This window comes from Arachis stenosperma, chromosome 6, assembly GCF_014773155.1.
Source record: "Arachis stenosperma cultivar V10309 chromosome 6, arast.V10309.gnm1.PFL2, whole genome shotgun sequence".
NCBI classification, from domain to species: Eukaryota; Viridiplantae; Streptophyta; class Magnoliopsida; order Fabales; family Fabaceae; genus Arachis; species Arachis stenosperma.
In genome coordinates, this window is record NC_080382.1 from 74068379 (window position 1) to 74075021 (window position 6643).

Consider the following 6643-nt stretch of genomic DNA (forward strand, 5'->3'; position numbering starts at 1 on the left):
TTCTCCTAGTTAAGTATGATGATTCTTGAACACAGCTACTTATTGAGTCTTGGCCGTGGCCCAAAGCACCCTGTCTTCCAGTATTACCACCGGATACATTCATGCCACAGACACATAATTGGGTGAACCTTTTCAGATTGTGACTCAGCTTTGCTAAAGTCCCCAATTAGAGGTGTCCAGGGTTCTTAAGCACACTCTTTTTGCCTTGAATCACAACTTTATTTCTTTCTTTTTCTTTTCTTTTTCTTTCTCTCTCTTTTTTTTGTATTCACTGCTTTTTCTTGCTTCAAGAATCATTTTTATGATTTTTCAGATCCTCAGTAACATGTCTCCTTTTTCATCATTCTTTCAAGAGCCAACATTCATGAATCACAAATTCAAAAGACATATGCACTGTTTAAGCATGCATTCAGAAAACAAAAGTGTTGCCACCACATCAAAATAATTAAACTGTTATAAAATTCAAAATTCATGCAATTCTTTTTCTTTTTCAATTAAGAACATTTTTTATTCAAGAAAGGTGATGGATTCATAGGACATTCATAACTTTAAGGCATAGACACTTAAGACACTAATGATCATAAGACACAAACATGGATAAACATAAGCATAAAAATTCGAAAAACAAGAAAATAAAGAACAAGGAGATTAAAGAACGGGTCCACCTTAGTGATGGCGGCTTGTTCTTCCTCTTGAAGGTCTTATGGAGTGCTTGAGCTCCTCAATGTCTCTTCCTTGTCTTTGTTGCTCCTCTCTCATGATTCTTTGATCTTTTCTAATTTCATGGAGGAGGATGGAATGTTCTTGGTGCTCCACCCTTAGTTGTCCCATGTTGGAACTCAATTCTCCTCGGGAGGTGTTCAGTTGCTCCCAATAGTCTTGTGGAGGAAAGAGCATCCCTTGAGGCATCTCAGGGATCTCATGATGAGAGGGGTCTCTTGTTTGCTTCATCCTTTCTTAGTGATGGGCTTGTCCTCATCAATGAGGATGTCTCCTTCTATGTCAACTCCTACTGAATAACAGAGGTGACAAATGAGATGAGGAAAGGCTAACCTTGCCAAGGTAGAGGACTTGTCCGCCACCTTATAGAGTTCTTGGGCTATAACCTCATGAACTTCCACTTCTTCTCCAATCATGATGCTATGAATCATGATGGCCCGGTCTAGAGTAACTTCGGACCGGTTGCTAGTGGGAATGATTGAGCGTTGGATAAACTCCAACCATCCTCTAGCCACGGGCTTGAGGTCATGCCTTCTTAGTTGAACCGGCTTCCCTCTTGAATTTCTCTTCCATTGGGCGCCCTCTTCACAAATGTCAGTGAGGACTTGGTCCAACCTTTGATCAACGTTGACCCTTCTAGTGTAAGGATGTTCATCTCCTTGCATCATAGGCAAGTTGAATGCCAACCTTACATTTTCCGGACTAAAATCCAAGTATTTTCCCCGAACCATAGTAAGCCAATTCTTTGGATCCGAGTTCACACTTTGATCATGGTTCTTGGTGATCCATGCATTGGCATAGAACTTTTGAACCATTAAGATTCCGACTTGCTGAATGGGGTTGGTAAGAACTTCCCAACCTCTTCTTCGGATCTCATGTCGGATCTCCGGATATTCACTCTTTTTGAGTGAAAAAGGGACCTTGGGGATCACCTTCTTCAAGGCCACAACTTCATAGAAGTGGTCTTGATGCACCCTTGAGATGAATCTTTCCATCTCCCATGACTCGGAGGTAGAAGCTTTTGCCTTCCCTTTCCTCTTTCTAGAGGTTTCTCCGGCCTTGGATGCCATAAATGGTTATGGAAAAACAAAAAGCAATGCTTTTACCACACCAAACTTAAAAGGTTTGCTCGTCCTCGAGCAAAAGAAGAAAGAAGAGAGTAGAAGAAGAAGAAAATGGTGGAGATGGAGGAGGCTTATGTTTCGGCCAAAGGGGGAAGAAGTAGTGTTCAGGGTGTGTGAAAATGAAGGAGTGAAGAAGGGTTTATATAGGGGTGAGGGGAGGGGTAGGGTTCGGCCATTATGGGTGGGTTTGGGAGGGAAAGTGGTTTGAATTTGAATGGTGAGGTAGGTGGGGTTTTATGAAGGATGGATGTGAGTGGTGAAGAGAAAGATGTGATTTGATAGGTGAAGGATTTTTGGGGAAGAGGTATTGAGGTGAGTGGTGAATGGGTGAAGAAGAGAGAGGGTGGTGGGGTTAGTGGGGATCCTGTGGGGTCCACAGATCCTGAGGTGTCAAGGAAAAGTCATCCCTGCACCAAATGGCATGCAAAAATGCGTTTTGAGCCAATTCTGGCGTTAAACGCCGGGCTGGTGTCCATTTCTGGTGTTTAACGCTAGGTTCTTGCCCTTTCCTGGCGTTTAACGCCAGTCTGGTGCCCCTTTCTGGCGTTAAACGCCCAGAATGGTGCCAGACTGGGCGTTAAACGCCCACCTGCTAGCCTTACTGGCGTTTAAATGCCAGTAAGTTCTTCCTCCAGGGTGTGCTGTTTTTCTTCCTATTTTTCATTCTGTTTTTGCTTTTTCAATTGATTTTGTGACTTCTTATGATCATCAACCTACAAAATAAAATAAAATAACAAAGGAAAATATGTAAAATATAACATTGGGTTGCCTCCCAACAAGCGCTTCTTTAGTGTCAGTAGCTTGACAGAGGGCTCTCATGGAGCCTCACATTTTCTCAGAGCAATGTTGGAACCTCCCAACACCAAACTTAGAGTTTGAATGTGGGGGTTCAACACCAAACTTAGAGTTTGGTTGTGGCCTCCTAACACCAAACTTAGAGTTTGACTGTGGGGGCTCTGTTTGACTCTGATTTGAGAGAAGCTCTTCATGCTTCCTCTCCATGGTGACAGAGGGATATCCTTGAGCCTTAAACACAAAGGATTCTTCATTCACTTGAATGATCAGTTCACCTTCATCAACATCAATCACAGCCTTTGCTGTGGCAAGGAAGGGTCTGCCAAGGATGATGGATTCATCCATGCACTTCCCAGTCTCTAGGACTATGAAATCAGCAGGGATGTAATGGTCTTCAATCTTTACCAGAACATCCTCTACAAGTCCATAAGCTTGTTTTCTTGAATTGTCTGCCATCTCTAGTGAGATTCTTGCAGCTTGTACCTCAAAGATCCCTAGCTTCTCCATTACAGAGAGAGGCATGAGGTTTACACTTGACCCTAAGTCACACAGGGCCTTCTTGAAGGTCATGGTGCCTATGGTACAAGGTAGTGAAAACTTCCCAGGGTCTTGTCTCTTTTGAGGTAATTTCTGCCTAGACAAGTCATCCAGTTCTTTGGTGAGCAAAGGAGGTTCGTTCTTCCAAGTCTCATTTCCAAATAACTTGTTATTTAGCTTCATGATTGCTCCAAGGTATTTAGCAAATTGCTCTTCAGTGACATACTCATCCTCTTCAGAGGAGGAATACTCATCAGAGCTCATGAAAGGCAGAAGTAAGTCCAATGGAATCTCTATGGTCTCATTTTGAGCCTCAGATTCCCATGGTTCCTCATTAGGGAACTCATTGGAGGCTAGTGCACGCCCATTGAGGTCTTCCTCAGTGGCGTTCACTTCCTCTCCTTCCTCTCCAAATTTGGCCATGTTGATGGCCTTGCACTCTCCTTTTGGATTTTCTTCTGTATTGCTTGGAAGAGTACTAGGAGGGAGTTCAGTAATTTTCTTACTCAGCTGTCCCACTTGTGCCTCCAAATTCCTAATGGAGGACCTTGTTTCAGTCATGAAACTTTGAGTGGTTTTGATTAGATTAGAGACCATGGTTGCTAAGTCAGAGTGGTTCTGCTTAGAATTCTCTGTCTGTTGCTGAGAAGATGATGGAAAAGGCTTGCCATTGCTAAACCTGTTTCTTCCACCATTATTGTTGTTGAAACCTTGTTGAGGTCTCTGTTGATCCTTCCATGAGAAATTTGGATGATTTCTCCATGAAGAATTATAGGTGTTTCCATAGGGTTCTCCTAGGTAATTCACCTCTTCCATTGAATGGTTCTCAGGATCATAGGCTTCTTCTTCAGATGAAGCATCCTTAGTACTGCTTGGTGCATTTTGCATTCCAGACAGACTTTGAGAAATCAAATTGACTTGTTGAGTCAATATCTTGTTCTAAGCCAGAATGGCATTCAGAGTATCAATCTCAAGAACTCCTTTCTTCTGATTTGTCCCATTGTTCACAGGATTCCTTTCAGAAGTGTACATGAATTGGTTATTTGCAACCATTTCAATTAGTTCTTGAGCTTCTATAGGCGTCTTTTTCAAATGAAGAGATCCTCCAGCAGAGCTATCCAAAGACATCTTGGACAGTTCAGAGAGACCATCATAGAAAATACCTATGATGCTCCATTCAGAAAGCATGTCAGAAGGACATTTTCTGATCAATTGTTTGTATCTTTCCCAAGCTTCATAGAGGGATTCTCCATCCTTCTGTCTGAAGGTTTGGACTTCCACTCTAAGCTTACTCAATTTTTGAGGTGGAAAGAACTTTGCCAAGAAGGCATTGACTAGCTTTTCCCATGAGTCTAGGCTTTCTTTAGGTTGTGAGTCCAACTATGTCCTAGCTCTGTCTCTTACAGCAAAAGGGAATAGCATAAGTTTGTAGACCTCAGGGTCAACCCCATTAGTCTTGACAGTGTCACAGATTTGCAAGAACTCAGCCAAAAACTGATGAGGATCTTCCAATGGAAGTCCATGGAACTTGTAATTCTGTTGCATTAGAGAAACTAATTGAGGCTTAAGCTCAAAGTTGTTTGCTCCAATGGCAGGGATAGAGATGCTTCTCCCATAGAAGTCGGGAGTAGGTGCAGTAAAGTCACCAAGCACCTTCCTTGCATTGTTGGCATTGTTGTTGTTTTCGGCTGCCATGTGTTCTTCTTCTTTGAAGATTTCTGTTAGGTCCTCTGCAGAGAGTTGTGCCTTAGCTTCTCTTAGCTTTCGCTTCAAAGTCCTTTCAGGTTCAGGGTCAGCTTCAACAAGAATGCCTTTGTCTTTGTTCCTGCTCATATGAAAGAGAAGAGAACAAGAAACTATGGAATCCTCTATGTCACAGTATAGAGATTCCTTGAGGTGTCAGAGAAAAAGAAAAATAGAAGAAAGAGGTAGAAGAATTCGAACTTAGTGAGATAGAGTTCGAATTGTGCATTGAGGAGGAGTGATACTCCATAAATAGAAGGATGTGAGAAGAGGGGAAGAGCTTTTTCGAAAATTAAGTTAAAAAGATTTTTTTTTAAAAAAAAAATTTTGAAAAACTTTAATTGATTTTCGAAAATCAAGAGTGGGAAAGAAATCAAGTAATTTTTGGAAAAGACTTTGAAATTAGAAATCAAAAAGATATGATTGAAAACTGTTTTGAAAAAGATGTGATTAAAAGGATATGATTGAGAAGATATGATTTGAAAACAATTTTAAAAAGATTTGATTTTAAAAATTAATAACTCGGCTATCAAGAAAAGATATGATTCAAACATTAAACCTTTCTCAACAGAAAAGGCAACATACTTGAAATGTTGAATCAAATCATCAATTGATAGCAAGTATCTTTGAAAAAGGAAAGAAATTGATTTTGAAAACATTTGATTGAAAAGATATGATTTGAAAAAGATTTGATTTTGAAAAACTTTGAAAACTTGAAAAAAAATTGATTTGAAAACAAAATCCTCCCCCTTGTGCCATCCTGGCGTTAAATGCCCAGAATGGTGCACATTCTGGCGTTTAACGCCCAATGCACTACCTTTTTGGGCGTTAAACGCCCAACCAGGTACCCTGGCTGGCGTTTAAACGCCAGTCTGTCCTTCTTCACTGGGCGTTTTGAACGCCCAGCTTTTTATGTGTAATTCCTCTGCTGCATGTTCTGAATCTTCAGTTCCCTGTACTATTGACTTGAAAATAGAACCAAGATCAAATAAACAATGCATGCAAGACACCAAACTTAAAATTAGACACTAGACTCAAACAAGAAACATAAAATATTTTTGGTTTTTATGATTTTGAAATTTTTTTTTTTGGATTTTTCGAAAATTATATGGAAATAGAAAATAAAGGTTTCAGAATTCTTAATTTGGATTCCAGGAATCATTGCAATGCTAGTCTAAGACTCCGGTCCAGGAATTAGACATGGCTTCACAGCAGCCAAGCTTTCAAAGAAAGCTTTGGTCCAAAACACTAGACATGGCCAATGGCCAGCCAAGCCTTAGCAGATCATTGCTCCAATAGCAAGATTGATAGAGATCAATAAGCTCTTGTGATGATCAGTTGAAACCTCGGTCCAATAAGATTAGACATGGCTTCTCAGCCAGCCAGATTTCAACAGATCATCATGAAACTCTAGAACTCATTCTTAAGAATTCTGAAAAATACCTAATCTAAGCAACAAGATGAACCGTCAGTTGTCCATACACGAAACAATCCCCGGCAACGGCGCCAAAAACTTGGTGCACGAAATTGTGATCATCAATGGCGCCATCAACATGGTACGCTCATTGCAATCTCAACTCTTCATCACAACTCCGCACAACTAACCAGCAAGTGCACTGGGTCGTCCAAGTAATAAACCTTACGCGAGTAAGGGTCGATCCCACGGAGATTGTTGGTATGAAGCAAGCTATGGTCACCTTGTAAATCTTAGTCAGGCAGACTCA

General features: G+C 40.9%; 1 non-coding gene across 1 annotated transcript; it reads left to right on the plus strand.

Moving 5' to 3' along the window:
- The first annotated feature begins 4358 nt into the window (after positions 1-4358).
- On the plus strand, positions 4359-4466 carry LOC130937353 (small nucleolar RNA R71). Its single transcript, XR_009068574.1, has one exon. It is a non-coding gene; the product is annotated as a small nucleolar RNA R71 (small nucleolar RNA).
- Positions 4467-6643: the final 2177 nt, after the last annotated feature.